Source organism: Callithrix jacchus, chromosome 8 (assembly GCF_049354715.1).
Source record: "Callithrix jacchus isolate 240 chromosome 8, calJac240_pri, whole genome shotgun sequence".
Lineage (NCBI taxonomy): Eukaryota > Metazoa > Chordata > Mammalia > Primates > Cebidae > Callithrix > Callithrix jacchus.
In genome coordinates, this window is record NC_133509.1 from 92070736 (window position 1) to 92091380 (window position 20645).

Sequence of the window (20645 nt, forward strand, 5' to 3'; positions counted from 1 at the left end):
CTGAGACCAGGCAGGACAACTAGCAAGATTATCTCTGGAAAGTCTTAAATTATTACAAAAATTACCTCTGAGCAAGAGTATAGCTGAACTGTTTATATTGATGACTTATTAATACAGTGTCTGTCTGTTCTCCACTGCACACCAACCACTGCCCTCGTTATGTAGCCTTTCTGAGAAAAGCAGCCCTTTCAGTTTTCACTATTGGAAGTTCTTTGGGTTGCAGAGATGCACAGACTCAAGTGCCAAAAGTTGTTTCTGATGAGACACATTTTTAGCCTTAAAATATTTGTATAATTGGCCCTAATAATTTCTCATTGTAGATGAATTTGAAATAATTTCACTTTTGAATGAGATTTGTCATCTCATGAGTGGTCAAATTGGAACATGGAGGTCTATCATATTTATAATTACTTTTTAAACCTCCAAGATCCACTTACGGGGATGAGGCCAAAGGTAAATGTTACTTCTAGAAGAACCATATTAATTTTGCTGTCTTCCGTTCTGAGAAAAGCAACCCTTTCAGTTTTCATTGTTGGAAGTTCCTTGGGTTGCAGAGATGCACAGACTCCAGGTAACCATGGTGGTTACCCTTGACCCTCGTTGGTCATCTGGTAAGTGTAATTCATCAGAAGAGCAGAAATAGGGATAGTAAACACCTGGACACAAAGACAGTGCCTGGCTTGGTACAACCTGTTAACACTTAAGGAAAGAGCTCAAAACATGCATTATGTTGAGAGCAAGTCAATGTTTCTATGAAACAGACCTAGAAATAATGACCACTGAAGTGCCAAATTTATCTTCTAATACTACTATTTAAACTATGCAATATGGGGGTTATAATGAAATAGTCTAATTATATAAGGTTTTTCTAATGCTAAGAAATAAGCTTATTTTTAGTTACAGATTTTTATGACTACCTCTGCTGTATGAATATCTTAATTTTCTGATACCTCAGTTTCATGAGAACTGTATGTACATTTTTGTAAATAAAATAATTTACCATATGCTAGGAAAAGGACTTGCTTTTAAAAAAGTTGTGTAAAGACATTTGTTACTGGATGTATTACATAGTAAATCAATTTTAAATATCTTAAAAACGTTTATAAGACTTTTCTGGTCTCCTTGACCGAGGGATTTTAGTAAAAATATTTGGTGAGATTTGTATTCCAGGAAGTGTGTGCCGTTACTTGTTCATTTACAACTGCAAAGATTTGTATGTCCTATGTTTTCCTTTCATGCCAAAGAAACCCTTTTTAAAAGCCAGCAGGTTGCACAAACCAAAAACAAAGTATTTTGCCCCTTAAATAGGCATTTTAAGAAGTTTTATTTCCTGGGATTTAAATATTGTGTAGAGGGAAAGCTAGTTGTACTAATTGGTAAAAATGCATGTATTTTTAGGAATGCACTGATTGCATTAAGGGAAGTATTGACATTTTTAAGGAACTGTGCTGCATTGAAATCCACAGTTGCATGCATGAAACTTCTAAAAGTTTAAGATATAAAGTAATTGCTAAAATTTGTGAACTACTCAGAGGATTCAATGACCTGACATGTAGGGGATTGATCACTGTGATGTTTAGGCCAAGATTTCTCATGATTGTATATGGTTATTGATAATTTTTAAGGGGCTGAACCTGCTGCCTTTATACTTTGAGACTTCTTTCCCTCCCTCCAAATTGTGGCTGTAAACAGTGACTCTGCACAGTCAGCATTATACTTGATTTCTTTGTGAATGCAAATAAAATAAAATTTGTAAGTCCACCAAGTATTGACTTAACTAGGTAAATGTAAATTGATTTCAAATATTTCTTTGGCCAAGTCTACTTAATAGCTTATGATAATTTGGAAACAAAGTATATCAATATGGTTGTGAGCATGTGTTTAAGTCGTGGGATTTTTTTTTCATATTAGGAATTAATAATGAACGTTCAAAGTTTATCCTGATGATAGTGGGCGAGTTTCTTAATTTCTCTGAGCTTTTACTGATAACTACCTGATGAGCTAATTGTGAAGAATAAGTGAGATACTTTATATAAATTATCTTAATGCCTAGTAGCCCAGTACATCATAAACGGTAACTATTAATAGTATATATAATGTAGTAATTTATATATAATTTTGTATTTTGTCTATTGAGTTTTATAGCATTATTTAAATGACTAAAGTTATCTAGGTATTATATTAGATCTTACAAGAACAGCCCAGACTGTAGCAAATGAAGAGAAAAATCTTTGCATTTCTAGTATGGAGAATATTAAAATAGGTAGATAGAAGTGTAACGAACTCTCCATATACTTATAAATCAGGCCTGATGCCATGGCTAATCTGGCCCTGTTCATCTCCACCCACTCGCTATGATTTTAAAACAAATCCCAGAGATTTATCCATAAGTATTTCACTACTTATCTCAAATAGTAAAGTCTCATTAAAAAAACACACAAATCCTTAATCATATAACCTCATCATCTCACACAAATCCTTAATCATATAACCAGTTAATGCTTCAATTTCTAGGAAATTATTTTTAATAACATTGGGATACATTCATGGAGAGTAAATATAATTAATACACAGGAGTGAGTCAAAAATGAAAGATTTCTGTTGCAAGGACAGTAGATAGTAAGTTTAGAGGTATAGACAGATGATTAAAGGACACGATCAAGTGGAAAGTAGAGGTGAGGTTGAGAGTAGGGGCTGTGTCTTGCATATCCCAAGTACTTAAAGTTTTCCTGTGGATGTAATACATTTGTTGGGAGAAAAACGGAGCTGATAAATATGGCAAAATTACCAACAGTGACTCAAGAATGACTTTTAGGAGAGAGGAGGTTGGGTTTTGAAATATAATCAGGAAAGTATGGCAGAAAAGATAATTGGGTGAGTGGAAGAGAAAAAGGTGGTAATATATAAACAAAGTTTTAATGGAGATGATTAAGTAAGTGAAGACAGTTTAGGTGAAAACCAGGATGCAGCAAAGCTAAACACCCTATCACCAAATACTCCAATTATCATGGTCAGAAGGGAATCAGTAGAGGATAATTCAGAATAAATTTACTACATCCATTATCTGAATTTAAAAGGATCTGAGGCCCGGTGCTGTGGCTCATGCCTGCAATCCCAACGCTTTGGGAGGCCGAGGCTGGCAGATCATGATGTCAGGCATTTGCCTGGCCAACCTGGTGAAACCCCATTTCTACTAAAATACCAAAAAATTAGCTGGGTGTGGTGGCATAAACCTGTAATCCCAGCTACTCAGGAGGCTGAGGCAGGAGAATCGCTTGAATCTGTGAGGCAGAGGAGGTTGCAGTGAGCCAAGATTATACCACTGTACTCTAGCCTGGGCAACAGAAAAAATCAAACCATGTGGCTGACTAGAGTTGCCAGAAATGAATAAAATTAAGAGATGATTTTATGAGTTCACTGTACTGTAACTACATAAAATATATTGAGTATGAGTCACAGAGTCATTCTCAAACTAGTGAGCCCAGTTTTTTTTTGTTTATAAGAACACCCAACTAGAGATGCAGAACACCTTTGTATCACCTACTAGGAGGAGGAGTTCACTGTGATCTGGCCTGATTTTATAGGATGCTTGCAGCTCTTGGGATGTTAGCTCCTCAGTTTGGGGTGGTGAGACCTCTAAGTTTCTCCATCACCAGGAGGGGTAACAAATAGCACACAGTGAGATTGCCCTCTTACAGTTTTCAAGGTACTTTAACCTACCTTTGTTCAGTCTTTAAATGGATCTTTAGAGATGGAAAGATACTTTCATTTCACAGATTAAAAATGATACTTGTGTTTAAATGACACCTTTAAGGTCACATATCAGTGATGTGACCTGAATCCAGCCCTCCTGAGTCTCCTAGATCTAGTTTTCTTGCTACCACACATAGTGCTTGATGAAACCCAAGGAAGATAGAGCCCAATATGTTTTGTTGGGTAAATTAAGACTTTAATAAATCCTATCAAGTTATTTAAATATGGTTTTATTCAGCATAAAATTTAAATGCTTTCAAAATGTTGAATACATCTAATTTGTAAAATCTGTTAAGTGATTTTTTCTTAACATCTAATTGATTTCCAATGATTAGGTCTATAATATATTTCAAAGAGACTGGGATTTGTTTCTTTTTCAGAATAAACTTTGCTTGTGTATTGTCTTGTTCTGTGAAAGTTGAAATGAATAATCTTTATTAAATCATTTATATTTAATTTTAAATTTATAAATATTGTACTCTAGCATGTAGCATCATTTTTCAGGTAAAATTTTACTTGGCCAAATTTCAAGTAGGCCCATGGAAATACGTTTATAAGGGAAAGAAAAGAGTTATATGGTGGGGGCAGGGAGAAACTATCTGACTATTAATCATGTCTGAAGTATAATTAAAATATATAACAATACTTAACACTATGCAAAATCAGGTCATATTAACATCTTTCTAATAGGCCTATAAACATGTATACACAGGAAACGTATATGTGTGTGAATATATTTATACATATATATTTTTTCTTTTTTGAGACTGAGTTTTGCTCTAGTTGCCCAGGCTGGAGTGCAATGGCGCAATCTTGGCTTGCTGCAACCTCTGCCTCTGGGGTTCAAACGATTCTCCTGTCTCAGCCTCCAGAGTAGCTGGGATTATAGGTGTCACACTACCATGCTTGACTAATTTTTTTGTCTTTTTAGTAGAGACGGGGTTTCACTATGTTGGTCAGGCTGGTCTCAAACTCCTGACCTCAGGTGATACACTGGCCTCGGCTTCCCAAAGTGTTGGGATTACAGGGGTGAGCCACCATGTCTGGTCATATATATTTTTTCGATTTTTTTTTTTTTTTTTTTTGAGACAGAGTCTCACTTTATCACCCAAACAGGAATGCAGTGATGCAATCTGAGCTCACTGCCACCTATGCCTCCTGGATTCAAGCGATTCTCCTGTGCCAGCCTCCCGAGTAGCTTGGACTGTTAAGCACATGCCACCATGACCAGCCAATTATTGTTTTTTTTTTTTTTTTGAGATGGAGTTTCGCGCTTGTTACCCAGGCTGGAGTGCAATGGCGTTATCTCGGCTCACCGCAACCTCCGCCTCCTGGGTTCAAGCAATTCTCCTGCCTCAGCCTCCCGAGTAGCTGGGATTACAGGCACGCACCACCATGCCCAGCTAATTTTTTGTATTTTTAGTAGAGACGGGGTTTCACCATGTTGACCAGGATGGTCTCGATCTCTTGACCTCGTGATCCACCCTCCTCGGCCTCCCAAAGTGCTGGGATTACAGGCGTGAGCCACCGCGCCCGGCCAATTACTGTGTTTTTATTAGAGAGAGGGTTTGACCATGTTGGTCAGGTTGGTCTTGAACTTCTGACCCTAGGTGATTCGCCCACCTCAGCCTCCCAAAGTGCTGGGATTTCTAATCCCACGGTGGCCTGAGCCAATGTGCCCAGCTGTATATATTTTTTTAATGGGCTCTTTTTCCTGATGGTGAAAACTCTCTTAGAATATCAACTGGTGTCGATACAATGTTAAATTATTGGATTGATCTTCTTTAATTATAGCTGACTTCAGTCAGAGTAGGCATATGCAAAGCCTGTGCCACTTAACCACTGGATAGGCAGGGATCTCAAGCATACTATGAGAGAAAAACTTGGTCATTTCCCTCCTTATAAAAATGAGTGTCAGATCAATATTTGTCTTTTAGGGTAATGATGTAGGTTCACTGGAGAATAACTCTATGACAGTAGGGAAGTTGTTCATGGCTGTATGTGTTCACTGTCCAGAACAGTGCCTGGAATATATTAGGCATAAAATAAATACATTGATTTTATGCAGACAAAATCATTTTATGAGGCAGAATGCTGTTAAGGTGAACAACAGAAAGGAATTCTCAGACTTAAAATCCTTCAAGGTATCAAAGGTATTGACTGGCAATCTCCATATCACTCTTCCTTTCTTTCTCCCGTTTCCCCTGTGTTATTCATGAACGTACACATCTTCTGCTAATGTTCTTTACATCACAAGATCATAAGAGATTATTTTCTGCCATGAGGTACTTTTGTTCAGTTATTTATTAAACAATTATTGAGTCCCTGCTCTGGACCAGGTATCTGTGCTAGGCACTAAGAAAACAGAGCCTGCTGAATGGCTGCTGTGGGGCTCACGGATCCACCCGAAGTTTGATGTGATATGCAGATGTGGTCACAAAATTGTTTTTTAGGAACATAGCGATGTTGACATGACAAAAACTTGGGAGAATTGCTAAGAAAGATGTTTTTCTTTCTGAATACTTTTCTGACATTTAAAAAAAATTTTGTGACTTTTTTTAAAGAAACAAAAGATTCCCCATATTTGTTATGAATATGAAGATTTTAAAAATGTCAGACATTTCATTGCTCAGACACATAAAATCCAAATTCAATTAAATAACACTGATTTATAAAAATTAGACCTAAGAATTTGAGTAATAAAGCAGGGACTCAATTGTTTTATAAATAACTGAACAAAAAATCATTTTTTATGAACATGATGCAGCTGGACACTCACTTTATTTTACATCTATTTGTACATACCTTTAATTGTGCGGTATAACTTCAGTGCCTTTTTAAAGTGTGCAGTATCCATCCTCACATTTTATTAATCTGTAAACTAAATTCTCTGGTTCCTTGACCACCTGATACTCCACTTCTGTCTCCCCTGCCAAGGCAGCTTATTGGCAAAGCCAAGACAATTAACACACTTTTCAGTCAGAGTAGCCTACTGACAGTAGTGAGAATCTAGGCCAAAAAGCAGGGACATTTTAAAATGTAGACAAATTGAGGCAAAGAGACTCCAACTAGCTTGGGCTGAGTTTGGTTATTTAGACAGGCAGAAGAAGGTGAAGAAATATTAGCAGAAATTTTGTGAATTGAAGGAGAGACTTCTGAATCTTAGTCTAGAATCATTTTTACAAAGAGCAGTTTTTAAATATAAAGATATTACCTTGAAAGATAGGTAGCTTTTTTGCTAAGTTTAATTTGCTTTTACCAAGGGGGGTATTATGGTTGGTGTGTGTGTGTGTATGTGTGTCATTGCAAAGTATTGGATTCTCATCAAAGGGTTATGTAACTGTGTAAGCTTCACCTTTTTTTTTCCCCCTCAAGGATTGAACTAAATTAACGACCAGATTATGTATTTGGATATCTGGGCAGAGGGATGCCTGAGAAGTGATCTTAATCCTTTTGGTTCTAAGTCAGCATAACTTCTGGAAAATGTTTTGGGAAGACAATGGGAAACCACAGCACAAATACTGGAAATGTTTGCCAGCATCAAAGGAGAAGTTTAAATTCCTAACTGGAAGACCCCGTTTAGTCAGCTCACTGACTAATACTTATTGAGCACTTACTATGTGCCAGACGTTACACCTGACACTCTAGAAGAAAACAGATACCTTGACTCTTGTAGCATCAGTCTCTGAGGTCCAAGACCGCAGAAGTTTAGGGAAGCAAAGATAAAGTGCTTATTGAAGACCTGTGAGGCCCTGGAGATAACTATATTCTATGAGCAGACAGCAGTCCAAATTATATTGTGAACTTGGGAACACTTAAATAAGTATTCAGATGTGTGGTGAGTCAGAACTATCAAAGACAAATTTTGAAAGATGAGTTAGAAAGCAGGGGATAGTTGGTCTTCCTAGTAAGCAGTTTAAAACTACTTATCTGCATAATAAAAGTAATGCAAATGTGATTAGGTCTTTTCAGCAGCCTAATTTTCTCTTTTCAGGTCATATTATTCTGTAGCGTCATTCTGTCCCTTCTCTTAAAAATGTTCTAAAAGGTGTTGGTGAGTGCCATGGATTTTATGTGTGTGTGTATGAGAGATCCCCTTGAAATAGCCTGTTCTACCTTCAGGAATAAAGGCCTTAAAATCTGCCCACTGCTGCTATGGGAGTGCTATGGGCAGACCTCAGACATCAGTCCCTTTAGAAAGTACACCAGCCAATGACAGCTCCTTTGCTTAATGTTGTGCAAGTCAAGGGCTGGTTGATGTGGGTATGTAAAGGCTTGGCTCCCCCACAATTCTGAAGGGCCATCCAGTGCCAGAACTCCCCAAGGGATTGGCTGAACCTTCACTGAGAGTACATCTCAGCTTAGCTTCCCTTTCTTCTCTACCCTGTTTCCTATGAGTACTTCCTACCAAAACTAAGTGCATGCTCATCCTCATCTCGGAGTCAGTTTCCCAAGAAGCCCCTCTTGCACCACATAGCATACCTGGAAGATATAAGGGATTTGTAGAGAGGAGGAGGCCCTTTGTCCGAGTAGCTTCGATAAGAACTATCTTTGCATCTCTTTCCATCAGGGACTGATGGGATATAGGACTGTGGCAGGTAAACTAGAGCGGCTGTCAGGGTCTAGGATTAGGACGAGGGCAATGAAAGATCTCCACCACACCAAAACTAAGTCTTAGGGTTAAAAGCATTACTTGGGAGTCAGAGAGATATGAGTTCAAATCATGTCGACTTTTGGATGAGTTATTTAAATACTTTAAGCCTCAACGTTCTCATCTGTAAAATAGGAGTAATAAAAGTTACTTCATCTACTTGTGGTGATGATTAAGTAGCATTTGTTATGATTAAGTGCTCAAATTTATCTTCATTGTCATTATTGTTAAAAGCTTGTATATTCAGAGCCTATTTCACACAGAGTAACCAAGAGAAGACCTTCAAGATGGTATCCCCCTGTCCAGCTCTGGATTGTGAGAATACAAGGGCAGAACCCAAATACAAGAAAACACAGCAGTGGCTGCCACCTGGGCTGAGAAACCCATCCTGGCATCCTGTTATACCTTGGCCCCTATTCTTTCTTCTTTGAATCAAATGTGGCTACCAAAGTTGGGCCACCAGGGCCTGGATGAAAATGTTCTACAGCTGGGAAAAGTCCTGTATGTTCTTTCTTTTTTCTTTTTGAGACAGAGCCTTGCTCTGTCCCCCAGGGCAAGGAGTGTCACCCAGGCTGGAATGCAGTGGTGCAGTGAGCCTCCACCGCTGCTGCCATCCCCCCACCACCTAAGTTCAAGCCATTCTTGTGCCTCAGCCTCCCAAACACTTGGAATTGCAGGCATAAGCCACCTAGCCCAGACCTGCTTTCAAGTTCAACAACTATTTCCTCACTACCATCTTAGGCAACAGTGGAGAATTTGTAGGGTCTAAAAGGTTTCTCAAAAAGCAGTGCTGAGTAGAGGATCCTAGAGATGGAGCCTAAGCTGTGTGACAAGCAAGTCTAGAGGGCAGGCTGAGGGGTCGTGACCTTTGTATCAAAGACCGTGGACCCTCATGGAAAATAACATCCCAGGAGAGTAGAGAGTGCGGTCAGTTACGATATCTGGTTTAAGGACCAGTGGTGGAGGAGGGTCACCTGATTTCAACACAGCATTATCATGTGGTCCTTCTCCAACTTTTCCAAAAATGGGCTTTTATGATCCACAGAGAAAAGGAAATAGAAGGAAACTACATCAAGCATATAATTTCTTTTGTCTCTTGTATTTAACAACTAGCCATTATCTATGTGATTTTTGCATTCTTCTTGATATGTCATAATCATTTACCATTTAAATGGTTTAACTATTGCACTCTTGCCCTCAAATTTAGTAAAATTTAGGCTCCAGAAGTTTTGCCATCTATACCCATGTCTTTCTCTTCCCAACAGCACACCATCTTGAATCCGTGGGGAAGCAAATTCTCCAGTTTGAAATGCACAGACCTAGTGCACACTCTTACTCATTGTTCTCAGTGTAGCTCTTGTGGACTCGTGTCTAGGAAAGAGAAATGGGATGGATTATTTGCATAAAAGAGCTGTTTCACCAAAGCATCTGTTTCTTAAACGGAGGGCACAAGGGCTTGGCAACAAGTAGCACTGATGTATTGGTGCAGGAAAGGGTTCTCGTTCCATATCACCACGAGAAGTTATAGACCACAGGATGGAGAGGCAGAAGAAAGTGGTGATGGCAGTGCAGAACATCTGGAAGCACACTCTGGGAAACCCATCATTCTTACAGGGAGTAACTCAGAAGGGATTTGGAGCTAGAGTTTATGCTGCAGATTTTAAGGGTGAACCAGAGAGAGCCTGTTTTGTGAGCTATTCTGGTGATCCTTTGTGCCTGCCCTCTCCCCAGGATGTTCTGACTTGAGCACGTAGCACCCTCAAGCTCTTGGATGTTTCCAATTTGTTTCAGTGGACACTATTCAAGAGTATCTATTTGACATATTCACAAATTCAATTTAGGAAGAAAGCTTGTTGAATAACCAAAAATCTTGATGTGAATGTCTTTTAAACATAGCAGCAACTAAATATTGGAATATAGGATGGCAGTAACAGAGCCCAGTGTAATGGTGGGCCTTCTACTTCCTGTTTGGGTGGATTCTGGAAGCAGATAAGGGATCTTAAAGAGAGTGGCTTCCCAAGCCCTGTTCACCACATTCTAGTTCTCATCATTCCTGTCTCACAGCTGATGAGGGAGAAGACAGACTTTATAAGTAAATTCTGGGACTGGAATGATGTCTGCCTCTGCTACCCTTCTCTCAGATCTACTGTGGTGGGCATTTAGATAAAATGAAATAATTGCAATAGAATAGGGGAAAATGGAATAGCCCTAAAAGGAAGCAACAATTAAATTTAACCTATGGGTAGGTATGGCAGCGTAAGCCTGTAATCCCAGCACTTCGGGAGGCTGAAGTGGGAGAATAAGTTGCTTGAGGCCAGGAGTTCACCAGCCTGGGCAACATAGCAATACCCCATCTCTAAAAAATAAATAAATAAATAAAAAGGAATAATTTATCCTAGAAGATATACAAATAATATGTATCTATTTAGAGGTACTTGTGACTTGTTACTGTTAGTAATTGACACATAAAGTTTCTAAGTGTTTAATAAATTAGAGTCAACAGCATCCCTGTAATAATGTCACTTGAGCTGACTTGATTCTGATAGCCTTTCCTATTTAAAAGAGAGTGGATAAGGTTCCAGCTGACCCTCCAGAAACTGAGCGAAGGAGTGTGTCACACTGTAACGATCATCCATTGAATACTGCAGCAGAAAATATTGCTGAGAGCTCCTGGGACAGAACTAGGAAGCAAGGATCATGATTTTTTCTTCTACTTTGGTCCTGGCTCTTAGATGCTCCTATTTTATTTTTGGAAATATTGCTCAGGAGTAGCTGTTTGACATATTTTAAAATTCAATTGAGGAAGAAAGAATATTGATTGAGTCAGGAACTTCTCATTAAAAACATAAAGGAAAATTAAAATTGGAGATTCGTGTTTTTCAGCGTCTCTTTTAAACAACCTATTCCTTCTGCCTTTTAACCAAAAGAACAACTAAAGATAATGAAACACTTCCCAGTTTGCCACAACAGTGAGGCAATCAAGGGCAGTAAGCAACATGACGTGAGTCAAAATGATGGCCCAGCATTATGGGCAGAGCAGTTCTCTCTTTCTTGGGTTTAGGTATTCTTAAGGTATTTAGATGGCTACCTTAAATGGTTTTTGATTTAGGGAGCTCAGAATTTTTTTTAACTGACATGGTCTATTCATTACAGGATTTTGACCCTACATTATTACTATATGCCAGAGGCTAGAAGGAACCACAGAATGTGGAAGCATAGTGCAGCATCTTATATAGTAGTTAATTAATACATTACATAGGCTTTGGCATCAGAAAGCCTTGGTTCAAACTGTGGTGCAGTCACTTAACAGCTTTGTGATCCTGGAGAGTTTAATTGCTCAGAGCACTGGTTTTCTTATCTGTAAAATTAAGAGAATAATAACTGTCCTTACTTCTTAGGAAAATGGAGATGATTAAATAAAACAGTGCAAGTAATATACTTAGAAGAGGATCTGATCTGGAGTAAGTATTTAATACATGTGAGTTGCTTGTATTACTGTTTTAAGTGGAAAATATCAGCACTTTTATTTTGCAAAATGAAAGGACAAGAACCACTATTTGAACTTGAAGATCTGAACATTATGTTAATTTCCAAAATAGGATTGGGATAAGAAAATTGGACTTTGGACATGAGGTCATCTTTGCAATGTATAACAACTCAGACTTTGCAGAGCTTTTCGCTGACATGGTTATTTTGCACTCTCAGCCTGAGATCTCTTGTCTGACAGGAAGGGCTGCATTTCTTATTGAAGAGCTCTAAGGATCCTGGATAACACCCTTGCTTCACCTGGGTTGAGTTACTAACATTCCTTACAGGGCCCTCTTCCTTAAGTTAGAGGCTTACTACTCACTTATTTATGGAAAGGCAATCTTTCCTTCCACATTAAATTTGCCCTTCAGAGTTAGCACCTCTTTAATAAGGCAAATGGCTGGCAGCATTTTTAAAAAAGTAAATTTCTAATTTATGAGGATGGAGTATGTATATCTTTACAAATTTTTTACTTTGAAGTAATTTCAAACTTACAGAAAATCTGCAAAAGTAGTACAAAGAACTATATATTCTTTACTGAGATTTCTCTATTGTTAACTTTACCACTTTTGCCTTATCATTCTTTCTCTCTCTAATTTTTTTTGAACCATTTGAAAGTTTTAGACATGACACACATTGCCCCAATACTTCAGTGTGTATTTCCTAAAACTAAAGACTCTTTGTTACATAACCATAGGAAACTAATGTTGAGCAATACTATTACCTAACCCATAAGTCACATTAAAATTTGTGCTAACAATACCTTTTACAGGTCCAGAATCCAATCTAGGGTCATAGGTTACATTAAAATGTCATTTATCTTTAGTCTCCCTCATTGTCATCTTATCTTTGATGATATTGACAGTCTTTAAAATTTGCTATGTAAAATATTCTTCAATTTGAAATGCAAATCAAAACTGCAATGAGATACTATCTAACACTAGTTAGAACCGCTATTATTCAAAAGTAAAAAACCAACAACAGATGCTGGTGAGGCTGTGGAAAAAAGGAAACACATGCCTTGTTGGTGAGAATGTAGATTATTAGTTCAGCCACTTGTGGAAAGCAGTTCAGAGAGTTCTTCACTTAAAACTGGCCAAGCACAGTGGCTCACACCTGTAATCCCAGCACTTTGGGAAGCTAAGGTAGGAGGATCACTTGAGCCCAGGATTTCAAAACCAGCCTAGTCTGGGCAACAAAGTGAGACCCCCACACCCAACACTGTATTAAAAAAAAAAGAAAGGAAAGAAATTAACCAGGCATGGTGACATGCACCTGTAGTCCCCGCTACTTGGAAGGCTGAGGTGGGAGGATTGCTTGAGGTCAAGGCTGCAGTGAGCCATGATCATGCCACTACACTCCAGTCTGGGCAGTAAAGTGAGACCCTGTCTCAAAAAATAAATAAATAAATAAATAAATAAAGCAGAACTACCATTTGACCCATCAATCTCACCCAAATGAGTATAACTCATGCTACCATAAAGAAACTTGCATATGTTCATTACAGTAGTATTCACAATTGCAAAGACATGGAATCAACTTAGTAGTCTATCAGTGGTGGACTGAATAAAGAAAATGTTTACATACACCACAAAATACTATGCTGACATGAAAAAGAACAAGGTCATATTCTTTGCGGCAACATGGATCTAGCTGGAAGCCACTATTATAAGCAAATTAATAAAGGAACAGAAAAGCAAATACTGCATGTGTTTGGTTTTTTTTTTTTTTTTGAGACGGAGTTTTGCTCTTGTTACCCAGGCTGGAGTGCAATGGCACCATATCGGCTCACCACAGCCTCCGCCTCCTGGGTTCAGGCAGTTCTCCTGCCTCAGCCTCCTGAGTAGCTGGGATTACAGGCATGCGCCACCATGCCCAGCTAATTTTTTTTTTGTATTTTTAGTAGAGACAAGGTTTCACCATGTTGACCAGGATAGTCTTGATCTCTTGACCTTGTGATCCACCTGCCTCGGCCTCCCAAAGTGCTGGGATTACAGGCTTGAGCCACCGAGCCCGGCCTGCCTGTGTTTATTTATAAGTGGGAGCTAAACACTGAGTACTCATGGACGAAGAGGTGGCGACAGTATAAACTGGGGACTATTGGTTGGGGAGGGAGAGAGGAGAGCAAAGGTTGAAAAACCACTGAGGACTATAATCAGTACGTAGGCGATAGGATCATTGGTACTCCAGACCTCAGCATCATGCAGTATACCCAGGAATCTTACCTGCACGTGTACCTCCTGAATCTAAGATAGAAAAAACAAGGCTGGAAATAATGAAAATAAAATATTCCTCAATTCGAGTTTGTCTGATGTTTTCTGATGATTAGATTCAGATTGTATTACTTGCAGAAATACTATAGAAATGATGTGCTCTTCTCAATACATACTATTAGGAGGCACATGACATTCATCCTCCTGTTGTTCACTTTTATTACTTGGTTAAGATGATGTCTGCCAAATTATTCTAATATAAAATTAATAACAATGATGTATATATTTATTAATAAGCAATGAGTAAATATCTTGTGGAGAGATTCTTTAAGATTATATAAATATTCTGCTCCTCATCAAATTTTCACTCATTAGTTTTAGCATCCATTGATGACTCATGACTGAATCAGTTATTACCATGAAAGTTGCTAAATGATAATTTTTTGTGTGTGTATGTGAGCAATATGGCTGTTTATTCACCTGGGTGCAGGTAGGCTAAGGCCAAAAAGGGCATTAGCAAAGGGCAATGGCATGGGAGTTGGTTTTATAGGTTTGGGTAGTTTTTTGGGGGGCAGAGGTGTTGCAGAGTAAGTTCAGTTACAATGGCAGAGTTAATGGGTGAGAGGTATTTATATTATAAGAACAGTTAAGATGGCATGGTTGGGTGAGGGGCTTTTTGGGAGAAGCTCTGCTGGGTGATCAGGGACAATGGGGAATGCAGGCAGGGGGTGGGAGACATCAGCTAAGGCAAGCAGGACTTCAGACTTTGAGGGTCCAGGCTTGCATATGGAGACCTGACATACCTGTCGAAATAGCCAATGGTGTGCGTCTGTGGACTGGTCTGATGACCCCAGGTGGGTAGGTAGATCTCTTCATGGAGGGAGCACAAGAACAGGGACGGGTTTGGCCTCCCGTAGGAGTTCCCCAGTCCCGGGTTTCCAGCACCAAATGTTGAAAAATGCACGCTTTGAATGATGAGACCTTCCAAACAGGCTTTGTGTGAGCAACCTGGCTGTTTATTCACCTGGGTGCAGGTGGGCTAAGGCTGAAAAGGGGATTAGCCAATGGTAATTTTTAATTCCCACATTATGATTTGGCATTTTGTTGTAAGGTAGAGTTTTCATTTTCCTCCCATTTCACGACATTTTAGTTCATGTATTTATACAAATGTGGACTCATGGATTTTTATTTTGTTCAATGTTTATTACTTGTTAGTATTATTTATTAGCCTCTTCAAGCTGGCTCACATGTCCCCATTATTCTTTGAGTACTTCTTTCTGGTAAAACAGAAGTTCTAGGCTTATTGGCTATTACCCTGTCAAAGCCCTGGATTCAGTCTTTTCTTTAGAGTTCTGGCTCTTGTCAGTGAAGAACATTATTTATAAACCACAATCTCAGGCCGGGTGCGGTGGCTCACACCTGTAATCCCAGCACTTTGGGAGGCCAAGGCGGGTGGATCATGAGGTCAAGAGATTGAGACCATCCTGGCCAACATGGTGAAACCCTGTCTCTACTAAATACAAAAAAAATTTAGCTGGGCATGGTGGCACATGCCTGTAATCCCAGCTACTTGGGAGGCTGAGACAGGAGAATCGTTTGAACCCAGGAGGCGGAGGTTGTGGTGAGCCGAGATCGCACCATTGCACTCTAGCCCGGGCAACAAGAGGGAAACTCTGTCTCAAAAACAAACAAACAAACAAACAAACAAACAAAAAAAACACGACGATCTCAGTGTTCATTGCTGTTAGGGTGTCATTGCTTTTAGGCCTTCTCAGTAGACTAGAAAATATGTTTATACACACACACATTCTCATATATACACACATACACATCTTTCTGTATCAATCTGTCTATATTAAAAATTACAATCCAACATCACAGGGTTTATCTTAGCCTCTTTACCTACTTGTAACTTCCTTACTCCACAATGAAAAATCTGGCTCCCATTAGCCTCAATAAATTTATTTAGATGACTGATACCAATGTCTCAAGCACGCAGGCTGTCTCTTTGGCTTCAGCCCCACTGACCATGCTAGATATGCTGGCCAAATTTTTGCCCCTGACTAAGGGAAATGGAAGGGAAAAGGATGGTATATATATTTTTCTTTAATTGAGGCTGAAATGGAAGTTCTGCAGCTCAGTGTAATGTAAAGTATTTTTCCTACTTACCTCCAATTCAAAGTTCAAATCAGACAAGTAAAACACCAAAGTGAGATGTTCACATTCAATTGTTTTTTATTATTATTATTTTATATCTATATATTATTGCATTTTACATTTGGGGGTACATGTGAAGAACATGTAAGATTGTTGCATAGGTACACATATGGCAGTGTGGTTTGCTGCCTTCCTCCCCATCACCTATATTTGGCATTTCTCCCCATGTTATCCCTCATCAACTCCCCACCCCCGCTGTCCCTCCCCTATTTCCCCCCACTGACCCCAGTGTGTGATGCTTCCCTCCCTGTGTCCATGTGTTCTCATTGTTCAACACCCACCTATGAGTGAGAATATGCAGTGTTTGATTTTGTGCTCTTGTGTCAGTTTGCTGAGAAGGATGGTTTCCAGGTTCATCCATGTCCCTACAAAGGACACTAACTCATCGTTTTTGATGGATGGATAGTATTCCATGGTGTATATGTGTCACATTTTCCCTGTCCAGTCTATCATCGATGGGCATTTGGGTTGGTTCCAGGTCTTTGCTATTGTAAAAAGCACCACAGTGAACATTCGTATGCATGTGTCCTTATAATAGAATGATTTATATTCCTTTGGATATATACCCAGTAATGGGATTGCTGGGTCAAATGGAATTTCTATTTCTAGGTCCTTGAGGAATCACCACACTGTCTTCCACAATGATTGAACTAATTTACACTCCCACCAACAGTGTAAAAGTGTTTCTATTTCTCCACATCCTCTCCAGCATCTGTTGTCTCCAGATTTTTTAATGATCGCCATTCTAACTGGCATGAGATGGTATCTCAATGTGGTTTTGATTTGCATCTCTCTAATGACCAGTGATCATGAGCATTTTTTCATATGTTTGTTGGCCTCATATATGTCTTCTTTTGTAAAGTGTCTGTTCATATCCTTCACCCACTTTTGAATGGGCTTGTTTTTTTCTTGTAAATCTGTTTTAGTTCTTTGTAGATTCTGGATATTAGCCCTTTGTCAGATGGGTAGATTGCAAAAATTTTTTCCCATTCAGTTGGTTGCTGATTCACTCTAATGACTGTTTCTTTTGCTGTGCAGAAGCTCTGGAGGTTGATTTGGTCCCATTTGTCTATTTTGGTAGACCAGACAGAGCTAGTACCAATGCTTTTGGTGTTTTAGTCATGAAGTCCTTGCCTATGCCTATGTCCTGAATGGTTTTGCCTAGATTTTCTTTTAGGGTTTTTATGGTGTTAGGTCTTATGTTTAAGTCTTTAATCCATCTGGTCAATTGTTATAGCTAGTGATTGACTTGGCAAGTGATTACTGTGCTTATTCTTATTATCAGAGACTGAAGTAATACCTACTGAAGCCATTAAAGTCAGTCATTTTATTGCACAATAAACAGATATACCTATTTTCGTGCAACCAATGCACTTGATTAATGTGGGTACTTCCCTGATGACTTTGATATAGGAAAATAAATTTTTTTTTTTTGAAATGTGGATAGAAATCCAAAGATCAAATTTTAAGGTCTTTTGCCACAGTTTACAGTTCTTAGATTGCACTGCCTTTTAAAAATAATAACTAATATTTAAGAATTAAGTATTTCAATATACTTAAACATTGTCCTGGATGGAAGCATCGTCTCTTGTATATAGTCCTTGAAAGCTTTAGTAGTTTGGATGATAACCTTGAATTTACTCAACCAGCCCTCACTTTCGTGATCATCAAAAATCCTGTGGTGCTTTGTTAACAGTGCTGATCTCTGGGCTCACCCCCCAATTCTGATTAAGTAGCTCTGGGGAAAGTCTGCATTTTAATGAGATCCCCAGGAGGTTCAGGAGCCAGTGGCCAAGGGAACACAGCGAGAAACACTGGGTTAACATATTTTCATTCAAGCCTAGAAGAATTCCTAAGCTGTGATCAGTCATTTTTGGTCATATGCAAGTTTGAATTGGTCATTAAGACCCAACAAAGCTGTTAAAATCTAGAAAATCATGCGTTGACCCTTGGCTGCCAACACCTGTAATTATAGGACAGATGTGTTGGTTTGCTCATCAACATTTATTTGTCAAGCCTGTGCTAGTGTGTCTTGAAGGGGTGGCAGCAAAGTTAGAACTCTGGTAGACCAGACAGAGCTAGTAGCAAGCTGTTTCCCAGGGTGCCAACCAGATGGGCCAGGCCTTTGAGCAGAAACATATTTGGGTGTGGCTGGCTAGTGTGCTTATTAAGTAGGACTGAGAAGTGACTAGGGACAGACTGAGGACATGTGCACCCCAATTGCTGGTGAAAGTCTGTTTTCTTCTTCATAGGATAAGGACAGATGACTGAATAAATTATACTCTTCAGCAGAAAGAAAGCCAATGGTTAGTCAGCACTTATTTAATCAGCTACACTAAGTGCTTTCACAGAATACAGCATCGTCATAAATTATGTGGTGGATAGGTGCCTTTATCATCACATTCCACGGTTGAGGAAAGGGGAGGGTGGAGCAAGATGGCAGAAGAGAAGGCTCCACAGATTGTCCTCCACCCTCTTTGCAAGAATGCCAATTTAATAACTATCTACACACACACACACACACACACACACACATACACACACACACACACACCCCTTTATAAGAACCAAAAATCAGGTGACCACTCACAGTACCTAGTTTTGGTTTGTATCACTGGAAGAGGCACTGAAGAGGTGGAGAAAACAGCCTTGAATCACCAATGCCACCTCTTCCCCATCCCCTGCGGTGGCTGCATGTGCGGAGAGCATCTCTGGGTACCTGGAAAGGAGAGCACAGCAACTGTGAGGCATTGAACTCCGTTCTGTCCTGTTATAGCAGAAGGGAAAACTGGATCAAACTTAGCTGATGCCTGCCCACAGAGGGCACTTTTAAACCAGCCCAAACCAGGGGGAATTGCTGATCCCAATGGACGAACTTGAGTTCTCACAAACCTTGCCACCAAGGTCTAAAGTGCTTAGGGGCTCTAAATAAACTTGAAAAGCAGTCTGAGCCACGAGAACTGCAACTTTTAGATGAATCCTAGTGCTGAGCTGGGCCCAGAACCAGAGGACTGAGGGGGCATGTGACCTACTGAGACATCAGCTGCAGTGTCTAAGGGAGTGCTGGCATCACCCCAGGCTGCACAGCTCCCAGCTCCAAAAGAGAGAGACCCCTTCCTTCTGCCTGAGAAGAGGAGAGGGTAGAGTGGGGAGGACTTTGTCTTTCATCTTGGGTACCAGTTGAGCCGCAGCAGGATAGAGGCACTGATTAAAGTCGTGAGGCCCCCATTCCAGGCTCTAGCCCCTGGATTACATTTCTAGACATACCCTGGGCCAGAAGGGAATCCACTACCTTGAACGAAAGGACCTAGTTCTGGCAATTTTGGAGAAACAAGGATAGGTGACTTTTCAGACAGAGAATTCAAAATAGCCATTTTGAGGAAACTTGAAGAAATTCAAGATACCACAAATGAGGAAAGGGAAATGAGTGTATGATGTTTGCATATGATCACACGGCTCATAAGCATCATGAAGAGTTTGGCCCTTGGTCTTTTGTCTTTAAATTCAGTCCTTTGTGCAATAAACACTATACGGGGCCACATCTTGTATTTTGACTTTGATTTTCCTCCCCAGAGGTAGCTATTCAGGAAAACATTGACACTATCTTACATGAAAGTGTAAAGCTAGGAAGACCTGTGACATAAGCCTAACAATAGCCTCACCCCTTCCATGACTTTTGCCACAACTTAAATAGAATCCCATTGAGATATTGATTCGCAATATTCTTCTGCCTTGTTTCCGATACAGAGGGACAAGGTTGTCTATAAATTGCATGTATTAAAGCAAAATTGTGATTTATAGGTACTACATGTATCCTTACATTGCTGCAGAAAAATCATTACATACCAATAACAGAGGGTCTCAGACTCCAGGTAGGAAATTCTTCTGAATTAAATTTTTATTGAATAATCTACTCCATGGTGTTGAGAAGATGAATGAGGTAATCCATCATGCTTGGCATGATGGCTGGTGCAGATCGAGTAATTGATGCTAATATTATCAACAGTAATATTATCAATGTTAACTTTAGCCATAATTGTTTTTAACATATTATTATTGTGAAAGAATGTAAAAATACATTATACATTATTTGGTTTGCTAAAAATGTTTCTTTTTAATTTTTCATTTTTGTGCATGCATAGCAGGTATATACATTTATGGGGAACATGAGATATTTTGATACAGGCATACAATGCATAATAATCACATCAGGATAAATGGAGTGCTCATCTCAAGCATTTATTCTTTGTGTCATAAACAATTGAATTATATTCTTTTACTTA